Source organism: Prionailurus viverrinus, chromosome A1, assembly GCF_022837055.1.
Source record: "Prionailurus viverrinus isolate Anna chromosome A1, UM_Priviv_1.0, whole genome shotgun sequence".
NCBI lineage: Eukaryota > Metazoa > Chordata > Mammalia > Carnivora > Felidae > Prionailurus > Prionailurus viverrinus.
This window is the reverse complement of record NC_062561.1, coordinates 91,080,936-91,092,971: the sequence shown is the minus strand read 5'-3', so window position 1 is coordinate 91,092,971 and position 12,036 is coordinate 91,080,936. Positions and strand designations below refer to the sequence as shown.

At 44.4% G+C, this 12,036-nt stretch overlaps 1 protein-coding gene across 3 annotated transcripts in view; it reads left to right on the top strand.

Annotated features, from left to right (window-relative positions):
- The first annotated feature begins 6,911 nt into the window (after positions 1–6,911).
- CANX (calnexin) overlaps positions 6,912–12,036 on the top strand; it is a 34,133-nt gene continuing 29,008 nt past the window's right edge. The window contains exon 1 of one of the 3 annotated variants that reach the window (XM_047853788.1): positions 6,912–7,087. The gene's annotated coding sequence lies outside the window, so the exon portion shown is untranslated. The remainder of the gene's footprint in view (positions 7,088–12,036) is intronic. The other 2 variants (XM_047853778.1, XM_047853795.1) reach the window with 2 other exon arrangements.

Sequence of the window (12,036 nt, the reverse complement as noted above, 5' to 3'; positions counted from 1 at the left end):
TTTTTGATGTGCAAGATTTCAACAAAACTTTACCTCACAGTCTTTCTCAGGAGGCAACAGGAAGATGAAAGTACGAATTGTGGTAGTAACCCAAGAAAAAATGAAGATGTTAGGTTAGTAAGAGAACATTAAAACATACATCTGTACAAAGAGCCCATAGCCATTTAGACACTCTAGCCCCAAATTGGAAACAGCCCACGTGTCTGTTACTTGGTGAGTGGATAAATGAACTGTGGCATGCTCATACAATGGAATACTACTCAGCAATTAAAAGGAACAAAGTAGTGATAAATGTTAACTGTATACATGAAGATCTCAAGACAATCTGTTGAGTGAAAGAAGCCGGACACAAAACACTATATACCATATGATTCTATTTATATGAAGCTCTAGAAAAGACAAGTCTATAGTAACTGAAATCAAATCAGCTTTTGCCTGAAGCTGGTGTAGGGATGGACTGGGAATAGGTACGCGGGAAAGGTAGTATAGTAAAAATTAGTGCTTGTTCTGGATTCCTGGTGCAGAGCTCCTAAAACCCTTGGAGCTTCCTGAGTGATAGGAGTGTCTTTTGTTATTCATAATAACCCCTTAATAATCCTCATAACCACACCTGAGGTTATGCTAATATGGTGATTATTGGTGGACCCCTAGACAGCTTCAGGTTAGAGGCTGGTTGCTAGAAGAACCAAACCAAGAGATTAGAGGGTAGGAATTTTCTTTTTAATTTTTTTTTAAGTTTATTTGAGTGCATGCGCATGCGAGAAAGTGCGTGCACGTGTGCATAAGTAGACGAGGGGCAGAGAGAGAGGGAGACAGATTATCCCAAGCAGGCTCTGCACCGTCAGCACAGAGCCTGATGTGGGGCTTGGTCCCATTAAACGTGAGATCATGATCTGAGCCGAAATCAAGAGTCAGACGCTTAACCAACTGAGCCACCCAGGGGCCCCAAGGGTTGGAATTTTCAACTCCACTCTGGACCTCTAGGAAGGGAAGAAGGACTGGAGATCGAGTGCAGTCACCGATGGTCAATGATTTCAATAATCATGCCTGTGTTATGGGACCTCCATAAAAAACCTTAAGTAATGGTGTTCAGAGTGCTTGTGGCTAGGTTAACACATCCAAGGGCAGGGGGTTTGGCATGCCTAGAGGGAGCTTCCCCTAGAGAGAGCATGGAAACTCCACACACACCCTATCTCCCCATACTTTGTCCCCTGTATCTCCTCCATTTGGCTGTGCCTGAGTTGAATCCTTTTTACTAAACCAGTAGTAGTACTGGGGACACCTGGCTGGCTCAGCCGGATGAACAGGTAACTCTCGATCTCAGAATCGCGAGTTTGAGCCCCTATATTGGGTGTAGAGATTCCAAAAACAAAACAAAACAAAACAACTTAAAAAAATGCTGTCCTGAGTTCTGTGAATTGTTCTAGTGAATTATTGAACCTGAGCAAGGAGTGATCATGGGAACCCCTAAATTTGTTTTTTTTTTTAATATATGAAATTTATTGTCAAATTGGTTTCCATACAACACCCAGTGCTCATCCCAAAAGGTGCCCTCCTCAATACCCATCACCCACCCTCCCCTCCCTCCCACCCCCCATCAACCCTCAGTTTGTTCTCAGTTTTTAACAGTCTCTTATGTTTTGGCTCTCTCCCACTCTAACCTCTTTTTTTTTTTTTCCTTCCCTTCCCCCATGGGTTTCTGTTAAGTTTCTTAGGATCCACATAAGAGTGAAACCATATGGTATCTGTCTTTCTCTGTATGGCTTATTTCACTTAGCATCACACTCTCCAGTTCCATCCACGTTGCTACAAAAGGCCATATTTCATTCTTTCTCATTGCCACGTAGTATTCCATTGTGTATATAAACCACAATTTCTTTATCCATTCATCAGTTGATGGACATTTAGGCTCTTTCCATAATTTGGCTATTGTTGAGAGTGCTGCTATAAACATTGGGGTACAAGTGCCCCTATGCATCAGTACTCCTGTATCCCTTGGATAAATTCCTAGCAGTGCTATTGCTGGGTCATAGGGTAGGTCTATTTTTAATTTTCTGAGGAACCTCCACACTGCTTTCCAGAGCGGCTGCACCAATTTGCATTCCCACCAACAGTGCAAGAGGGTTCCTGTTTCTCCACATCCTCTCCAGCATCTATAGTCTCCTGATTGGTTCATTTTGGCCACTCTGACTGGCGTGAGGTGATATCTGAGTGTGGTTTTGATTTGTATTTCCCTGATGAGGAGCGACGTTGAACATCTTTTCATGTGCCTATTGGCCATCTGGATGTCTTCTTTAGAGAAGTGTCTTTTCATGTTTTCTGCCCATTTCTTCACTGGGTTATTTGTTTTTCGGGTGTGAAGTTTGGTGAGCTCTTTATAGATTTTGGATACTAGCCCTTTGTCCGATATGTCATTTGCAAATATCTTTTCCCATTCCGTTGGTTGCCTTTTAGTTTTGTTGGTTGTTTCCTTTGCTGTGCAGAAGCTTTTTATCTTCATAAGGTCCCAGTAATTCACTTTTGCTTTTAATTCCCTTGCCTTTGGGGATGTGTCGAGTAAGAGATTGCTATGGCTGAGGTCAGAGAGGTCTTTTCCTGCTTTCTCCTCTAAGGTTTTGATGGGAACCCCTAAATTTGTAGCCAACCAGGCAGACATGTGGCAGTCTTGGCACCCTATTTGCAGCTGGCATCTGAAATGGGGGCAGTCTTGTGGGACTGAACCCTTAAACCTGTGAAGTCTGACACTAACTCTGGGTAGTTGATGTCAGAATTGAATTGAATTGACTGAAGTGTTGTCAGAAAAAGACGTCACAATTAGTGTCAGAAGAGGGCACCCCACATTTGGTTTAAGGGGAAAAGAAAAAGCTTCAGAGGAACCTTTTGGGGTAATGGAAATGTTCTAGATCTCCACTATGATAGTAGTTACATGGTTCTGTACATTTCTCAAAATCACGAAACTGTACAATAAAGTTGAATTTTAATTATTTATTTTCAATTTATTTCTTTTGAGAGAGAGTGCATAAGCAGGGGAGAGGCGGCGGGGTTGGGGTGGGCAGAGACAGAATCCTAAGCGGGCTCCACACTGTCAGTGCAGAGCCTGATGCAGGGCTCGAACTCATTAAACTGTGAGATCATGACCTGAGCAGAAATTGAGAGTCAGAGGCTTAACCAACTGAGCCACTCAGGCACCCCAGTACTTTTTTTTCTTTTCATTTTTGTTTAATGTTTATTTATTTGTGAAGGAGAGAGAGGGAGACACAGAATCCGAAGCAGGCTCTAGCCTCTGAGCTGTCAGCACAGAGCCAATGTGGGGCTCGAACTCTCAAACTGCAAGATCATGACTAGAGCTGAAGTCGGACTGAGCCACCCAGACACCCCACTTTTTTTTTTAACGTAAACTCTACGCCCAACCTGGGACTTGAACTCATGACTGGCAGATCAAGAGTGGCATGCACTATGGGCTTAGTCAGCCAGGCACTCTATTTATGTACTTTTTTTCCCTTCTCAATTTGACACTGCTAGATTAGTGTAGGTGCACAGAAATGATCATTACTAGCCTAACCAGCAAGACAGAAGAGGATGGGAATGGAGAGTGCTCCTTCTGGCTATGTGCCCCCTTTCTCTTTCCGGCAAAGGAAGGTGGGGGTAAGCAAGGGTGAAGGCGGCTTCGCAGGTAAGGTGGAGAGGCAAGTTAAGTCATAAGAAGCACAGAAGGACAGAAGTTTTCAACAATTTTGTTTATGGTGCGTTTGAAACATATTTTTTATTTTTATTTTTAGCTGTTTTAAGTTTTAGAGAGAGACTGTGAGCTGGGTGGGGAGCAGAGGGAGAAGGAGAGAGAGAATCCTAAGCAGGTTCCACACTGTCAGTGCAGAGCCCCACTGGCGGCGCTCGATTTCAGGAACCATGAGATCATGACGTGAGCTGAAATAAAGAGTCGGACGCTTAACTGACTGAGCCACCCAAGCACCTCATAAACATATATTTTATTTATTTTTATTTTTATTATTTTTAAAACTTTTTTTTAATGCTTATTTTTGGGAGAGAGAGAGAGGACAGAGCATGCATGAGCAGGGGAGGGGCAGAGAGAGAGAGGGAAACACAGAATTCGAAGCAGGCTCTAGGCTCTGAGCTGTCAGCACAGAGCCCCACGCGGGGCTCGAACTCGCGAACTGCGAGATCATGACCTGGGCCGAAGTCTGATGCTCAACCAACTGAGTCACCCAGGCTCCCCAAACATATATTTTATTTTTAAAAATGAAACACAAAAGCAGACTTTTATGTGATTTTTTAAGAAGTTCTATACCCATTGTGGGGCTTGAACTCACAACCCCGAGATCAAGTGTCACATGCTGTACCGACTGAGCCAGCCAGGCACCCACATTTATATGATTCTTTTTTGAAAACTAATATACATATGTTATTTAAAAGCTTCCTTTTTGGGGCGCCTGGATGGCTCAGTCGGTTAAGCATCTGACTTTGGCTCAGGTCCTGATCTCGCAGTTGGTGAGTTCAAGCCCCACGAGTTCAAGCCCCACGAGTTCAAGCCCCGCGTTGGGGTCTGCTGATAGCTCGGATCCTGGAACCTGGTTCAGATTCTGTGGCTCCCTCTCTGCTCCTCCCTGGCTTGGGCTCTGTCTCTGTCTCTCTCTGTGTCAAAAATAAATTAACATTAAAACAATTAAAATAAAAATAAAAGCTTCCTTTTCACCTTTCATTTGTGGGACCATATATTGGCATATGAAGTACATGAGCCTTAAGTCAGAAAATGAATGGATCCACAAGTGTTATGGAAAGATCAACAAGGAGCAAATTACCCCGACAGATAACACTTGGATTGCTCCATCTCTTGGTAAATATGGCATCATCTGCTTGGCAGACTCTGATTCGGGTGATCTATATACTGTTGGAAAACACTTCAAAGAAGCAAACAATTCCTTGTGGCCCTTCAAATTATCTTCTTCATGAGTGGGATGAAGAGAAAGACCACCCACTTTGTAGAAGATGGAGATGTTGGCAACAGGGATGACCAGATTGGCAAACTTAGTAGAAGGATGAACTGAGGTGTCTACAGTGATGATTTGTGTAATCTGGTCAGTTAATCAATAGTGACCGCTTTCAAATTGGAAAAAAAATCTCATTCCTCAGTGTTTTGCCCTTTGCCTCGTCCTTTGAAGAACATTAGGCTTTGGCAAAAAAAAAAAAAAAAAAAAAAAAAAAAAAAAAAAATCCACATCAGGACTCTTAGCAGGATCTCCTGTCCCGCTCTGTCTTGGGCCCAGACAGGATCCTCAGGCTCAGCCAAGCTTGAATTCCCTCTTCTGAGGGCCTTTACAGTTCACCTCCAGTCACCCAAGCTCAGACTTTCAGCGTTAGCTTTGATTCTTCTCTTTCCCTAGCCTCCTGAGTCCACTGGGCCATTTTTCAGCATTAACATTAAATGCTTGGGGTGCCTGGGTGGCTCAGTGGGTTAAGCGTCTGAATCTTGATTTTCAGGTCCTGATCTCACAGCTCCTGAGGTCAAGCCCTGTGTCAGTCTCCTTGATGACAGCGTGGAGCCTGCTTGGGATTCTCTCTCTCTCTCTCTCTCTCTCTCTCAAGATAAATAAATAAACATTAAAACAAACAAATATTCAATGCTCATGTTTCTACACACCCTGCCATTCCCTAATCCTGCTCTTAAATCAACTGCAAAAATTGGTTTCCCAACTGGCCTCATAGTCTTTCAGATCTCCCTGGAATCATACTAAATCTAAAATCCAGATCTAAAACCTAAACCATTTCCCTGCACACTCCTTTTTTGAAAAAAATTTTTAGTGTTTATTTATTTTTGAGAGAGAGACAGAGCACAAATTATAATTTATATTATAAAATTCTCTTACATAGATTTGGGGGGTGAAGAATTGGAGAATATTAAGTTTATGCAAACACCAAACTCTGACCCTTCTCTTCTCCATAAAAGTGGCAAGAGGAAATAATGCTGGTTCTTGGGATAGGTGATACATCTACTGATACCAATTTTTTTCCATCCTAAGATTCAGCCTTTGGGTATCCAAACAAATGGAAGTCAGAGACCAGGACCCAAAAAGGTCTAGGAAAGCCATTGGCCATTTCCATTTCTTCAACATATTAAAGTAGGTTATAAAAATTGTGGTGTGTCTGAAATCTTTCCATTGCACTATCCTTTTCTCTCAATCCTGCCGTCAGTCTCTGTGCCTTTATGTTTAATCTTATTTAAGGAAACATCACAAACTGAAAGTGGAAATAACCTTGGATTATAGTATTCTGGACTGTGTGTTGGGTAAGGAGGCGGCCGCAGGCTGCTGCGCCCAGAGAGATGACTCTGCAGGAACGGTGGTGCCTGGTTACCCAGAGCTGTGCAGTCAACTTCAGGCCGGGCCAAAGAAGCCGGTGAGGGGTTCCATCTGATCCCCGCACATGCTGCCTCTGGGAACTGGCCCTTCCCAAAGGCTCAGCCGATCTCCCACTCCTTCTGCCGGCTGTCATTTGCCCCCTAAGCAAAGTGAATGGGATGCCCATCCTGGGTTCTAGGTCCAGGCACCGGCAGGGAAGAAGCCAAAGATACGGGAATGAAACATCGGGCAACTGGCCCACTAAGGCACCAGGACAACCGGGCGCGGGAACGCGTGCCAGACCGGCCCCGCCCCAGGGTGCGCGCGCCCGAGGTTCCTATTCCGCTGCTGTTCCTCCCCCTTCTCTCCTACCCAACCAACAGCCACTTCCTGCCTCACTCCTAGCCAATCCCCACACTCCACGAAGAATAGCCCTAGGGGGCGTATGGGAAGGTGCCTAGAGCGATGGCCTTACCGACCAACCGAACCCTGGAGCTTGCGCGGGGGGGCGGGACTTGGTGCCGTCCGTAGCTACTCAGGAGCGAGGGGCGGACGCAGGGCCGGGCTTTGCGCGGTGGGGCTCGCTCGCGCGGCAGCAGCGGTAGCCGAGGCCTCTTGGTTCTGCGGCACGTGACGGTGGGGCCGTTTCTGCCGCTGTCTCCACTGCAGCGCGGGGCCAGGTGTGCGGGCGGGTGGAGGCGCGGGCGCCGCCGGCGGTCCCCGTAAAACTCGAGGTGAGACAGGAGGCCTGCGCGTGTCCTCCGGCCTATGAGGACCCCGGGGGGCCCGGGTGCGCGGTGCGGCGCCGAAGGGCCGGGCGTGGCCGGGGCCGAGGGGGTCGGGCTGGGTTTCTAGGGCCCAGGCCTCGGCAGACGCGCTAGTCGTGAGGGACGAGGCCCTAACCGGGGCCGCTTGGTTTGGGGAGCCAGGCTGAGGCCGCGCTGCCGGGGTCGGGAGGCGTGGCAGGTGCCCTGAAGCCTCCCTTGACCTCTGGGTAGCCAACTTCTTCCTATGGCTTTGCTTCTAGGGCTTTCTAAGGCCTTTCCTGGCTACCTGGGAAACCGCGGGGTGGGTTGGAATAGCCGGTAAAGGTCTGGGGTGGGATCAGGCCTAGTCGGTACTCCTAGCAGTGGGAAAATGTAGTACCAGAACGAGAGAGAATGTTTAGGATTAGCATTACAGGTTCAATACTGGAAAATAAAGCCGCAAAGCGAAGACTGAACCCTAGCACCCCGAAGACTATGGAGAATGTGCTAGAACACGCCGTGGTTGAAGAACTTCACTCTTAACATACACACCTATTTGGGGGTGGGGAGTAATCCAGTCGGAAATTCACCGGACATTAAAAGCAGGAAAGCCCCTGCTTTTAATTAGGGTAGGTTGTATTATAGTGGAGGAAACTGAGACCCAGAGGTATGAAATGACTGGCCCAAGGTCATGCCATTAATTTTATGATCACGTTTGGGATTATAGTTGAGGGCAGGGCAGTTTTGGTGTAGTGCTTAAGGTTAAGGCCCTGGTTCAAGTCTTTTATGGACCATTTGCTGCTGTGTGAACTTGGGCAATTTACTTACCCTTTGTGCCCCAGTTCTCCCCAAATAATGGGCATAATAGTACCTGATGGAGTCGTTAGAGTTAAATTGAGATGTGTGTAAAATAAGAGAAGACACATTGATAACCCTGTAGTAACTGCCAGATAAGTAATGATTGCAATAAATTATTATAGTCGGAATGCTGTTGGTCCACTACACTGACATCCTGCTGTTTGAATTGGTTAAGTCCTGTTTCCCAGTACCTGAAGTTACATTTTTAGCAATGGGGGGGGGGGGGGGGGAGAACTGGATCTAGAGAGTTAACTGCAGGGTATGGCACAAGTGAATGGTGGTTGAGGGAAGTTAAACTGAGGACTAAGGTGAGCCAAGGTTAAGTCTCTTTACCTCTAATTTAGGAAATGGAACATTTTAATTTTTTAACGAGTACAGTTTTTTGGGTTTTGTTGCTGGTTGTTTTTAAGGGAAGAATTGTATTGATTTTTGAAATCATTCTGTATCTTAGCTCTTCAGCATTAAAAAAATTTTTTTTGAGGGTCTTGAATAGAATCACTGCCATGTTGTACACTTGCTGTAATTGTACTTAGAGTGGACTTGGAACAGAGGTAAAGCACTGTGTGGGAGTTCTCCTTTGCACCAGCCAGGGTACATAAGCCAACAAGCCTAGTGACTGGATCATGAGAAGCCCAGAGTGAACTGTGTGTTGGAGTGAATGTGCCCCACAACAACAGATTTTCTGACCTATCTGAAAATGGGTGTTCTCATCCGTCTCCACCTAACTTATCTTAACAGGACAGACAGTTCAACTAACAGGTTATCTTCCAAGAACCATGAGAGGTAAACGTCTGGGCAGAGGCTGTTGCTGCCGTTTTGGCAATCGTGCTGTTGCATCCTTTAATTAGAGTTCACTTTGCCCTGCTAGATAGCCTAAGGGACAAAGTGACAGTTGGAAGCAGAATGCAGAGTCTTGAATTTGAGGCCCATCATGTTAACTAGCTTAGGTAACTAGCTTGGTTTCCACATCTTTAAAATGGAAATGGGAACTCTCCTGGATGCCACACCCCCAATTAGGGGGCTACCGGGAGGGACAAATGAGATGGGGAACCAGGAACTACTTTGAATAGTGTGCAAATTCAGCTTATAATGACTCCGAAGCAAAGTAAAAGTGCACTGAACATAGTTGTAACCTGTATAGCTTACTGTAGGACTTTGTCAGGAAAGTGCTGGTTGGATGCTTTTTTAACTGCAACAGATGTACTTTTAAATTAAGCGTAACTGTGTGCTGTGAAAACTATTTGGAGAATTTTTTTTTTAAAGAATTTAGAGAATCTTCAATGTGTTTTGAGTATTCACATGTTAAACATACTTGGTTTATAGCAAAAAGAAAGTGCTATGGAAAAATGGATTATAATGTTCCTGTCAATGAAAAACAAAATTTAAAACTGTAAACAAGGTACTCTCTATATATTTTTAAATGAATGAGATATATATATTTTTAAAATTTTTTTAACGTTTATTTATTTTTGAGAGAGAGGGCGTGAGCGCACAAGCGGGGGAGGGGCAGAGAGAGAGGGAGACACAGAATCCCAAGCAGGCTCCAGGCTCTGAGCTGTCAGCACAGAGCCTGACGCGGGGCTTGAACTCATGAACTGTGAGATGACCTGAGCTGAAGTCAGACGCTTAACCAACTGAGCCACCTAGACGCCCCTGAATGAGATATATTTTTAATTTTTTTTTTCAACGTTTATTTATTTTGGGGACAAAGAGACAGAGCATGAACGGGGGAGGGGCAGAGAGAGAGGGAGACACAGAATCGGAAACAGGCTCCAGGCTCTGAGCCATCAGCCCAGAGCCTGACACGGGGCTCGAACTCACAGACCGCGAGATCATGACCTGGCTGAAGTCGGACGCTTAACCGACTGCGCCACCCAGGCGCCCCTTTTTTTTTTTAATTTTTTTTTTCAACGTTTATTTATTTTGGGGACAGAGAGACAGAGCATGAACGGGGGAGGGGCAGAGAGAGAGGGACGATATATTTTTAAATACCACATTTTATGTGTTCCCCTGCCCCACCTTAGTGCTTTTGCTTTTTGACTGGATGCATGTGTAATACAATCAGAAGGTATAAAAAGTACTAGTAAAATTGTTCATCTGTGCCTGCCTGGAATCGAGTTCCTTTTAACTGGTTCCTTTCCAATCTAAGATTTAAAATTTCTCATTTGCCTTAAAACTCGGAGTTTTAGAACCATTGAAACTTAAATGATCTCACTGGGCAATACCTAGTACTAGTAGAAATCACTGCTGATGTCATGCGTACGTACTGTAAACCAGGCACTGTCATAAGCACTTTCTACGTGCATTTTGTTATACAATGATCCTGAGAAGTATATGGTGGTGGTGCTCTCATTTAAGAGGTGAAGAAACTGGGGCCCCGAGGTTAGTAGTTGACTTAGTGTGCCAAGTTATTGGGTAGTCGAGGAGGGATTGTGACTTCTGAGTTCCCGCTCATAAACATTACTGTATATCTAACTGTGACTTAGGACAGTTTATGTAACTTCTCTTAGCTTTATTTTTCTCACGTGTCAACTGAGGGTGATTGAACCTCCTGGGGTTCTTGTGAGGATTAAATTAGATAACCAAAGATACCTAAGACCTATAAGACTTAAATTTTGAAAAGGGTGTATTAATAGATGAGTGGATAACCTACATGAAAGAAAGACTGCCTCCTTTCTTATTATACACTGCCTTTTTAAATTAAAGAAAAATATTTTTGAGAGAGAGAGAGAGTGAGAGCACGAGCAGGGGAGGGGCAGAGAGAGAGGGAGACACAGAATTTGAAGCAGGCTCCAGGCTCTGAGCTGTCAGGACAGAGCCCAACGTGGGGCTCAGACTCCTGAACCATGAGATCACGATCTGAGCTGAAGTCAGACGTTTAACTGACTGAGCCACCCAGGCGCCCCTATATGCTGCCTTTTTAAAAATCACTTTTTTTCCCCCCCTAAACAACCAAGAATATTAGCCAGGTCATTTCTTCTGTTCATCTTTCTAATTTCTCATGGATTAAAGGAATTAGTTGAAATATCTTCTTTTAAAAGATGAGTCCACAGGGGTGCCTGGGTGGCTCAGTAGGTTAAAAGATGAGTCCCACAAAGAAAAGCCTAGGACCAAGTGGCTTTACTGGTTAGTTCTACCAAATACTTAAGGAAGAATTGACACCAGTCATCCATAAACTCTTCCAAAAATAGAAGAGAGAACACTTCCCACTCATTCTGTGAGGCCAAACTACCCTAATACCAGCACCAACTGTCAGCACCAGCCTGACGTGGGGCTCTATATCTGTAGATTTATAGACACTATAGATCTTGACCTGATCCGAAATCCAAGAGTCAGATGTGTAACCTACTGAGCCACCCAAGAGCCCCAGTAGACCTCATCTTTTGTGAAAATAGATGCAAAAATCCTCAAAATGGTAGCAGATGGAATCCAGCAACGTTAAAAGGACACTACCCAATAACCAACTGGGATTTATTCCAGGAATGCAAGGTTGGTTCAACATACAGTAATGAATGTAACACACTACATTAATGAAGGACAAAAACTGCATCTCAGTAAACACAGAAAAAGCATTAGACAAAATGCAGCTCCCTTTCATGATAAAAATACTCAACAAACTGAGAACACAAAGAACTTCCTCAACTTGAATGAAGAGACAATCCCTTCCCGGGGATTTCTTCTGTTCTTATTTTAATTTCTCATGGATTACAGGAATTAAGGTTGACATTCCCTAACTTTTGAGAAACAGATTCCCACAAATAAAAGCCTGGAACCAAGTGTCTTCATTGGTGAATTCTGTCAGAAACTTAGGAAAGAATTAACTTCACAAACTCTTCTGGAAAATAGGAGAGAATACTTCCTAACCCATTTAGTAAGGCCAGTATTCCTTAATACTAAAACCAGACAAAAACTTCGCAAGAAAAGAAAACCATGTATGTGTGGGTATATGCATATATATATTTTGTATGTATATATATATTTTAACATAAGTTCTATGCCCAACATAGGGCTTACATTTATGAACCTGAGGTCAAGAGTCACATGCTCTACCAACTCAGCTAGGCGCCCCAGACCAATAC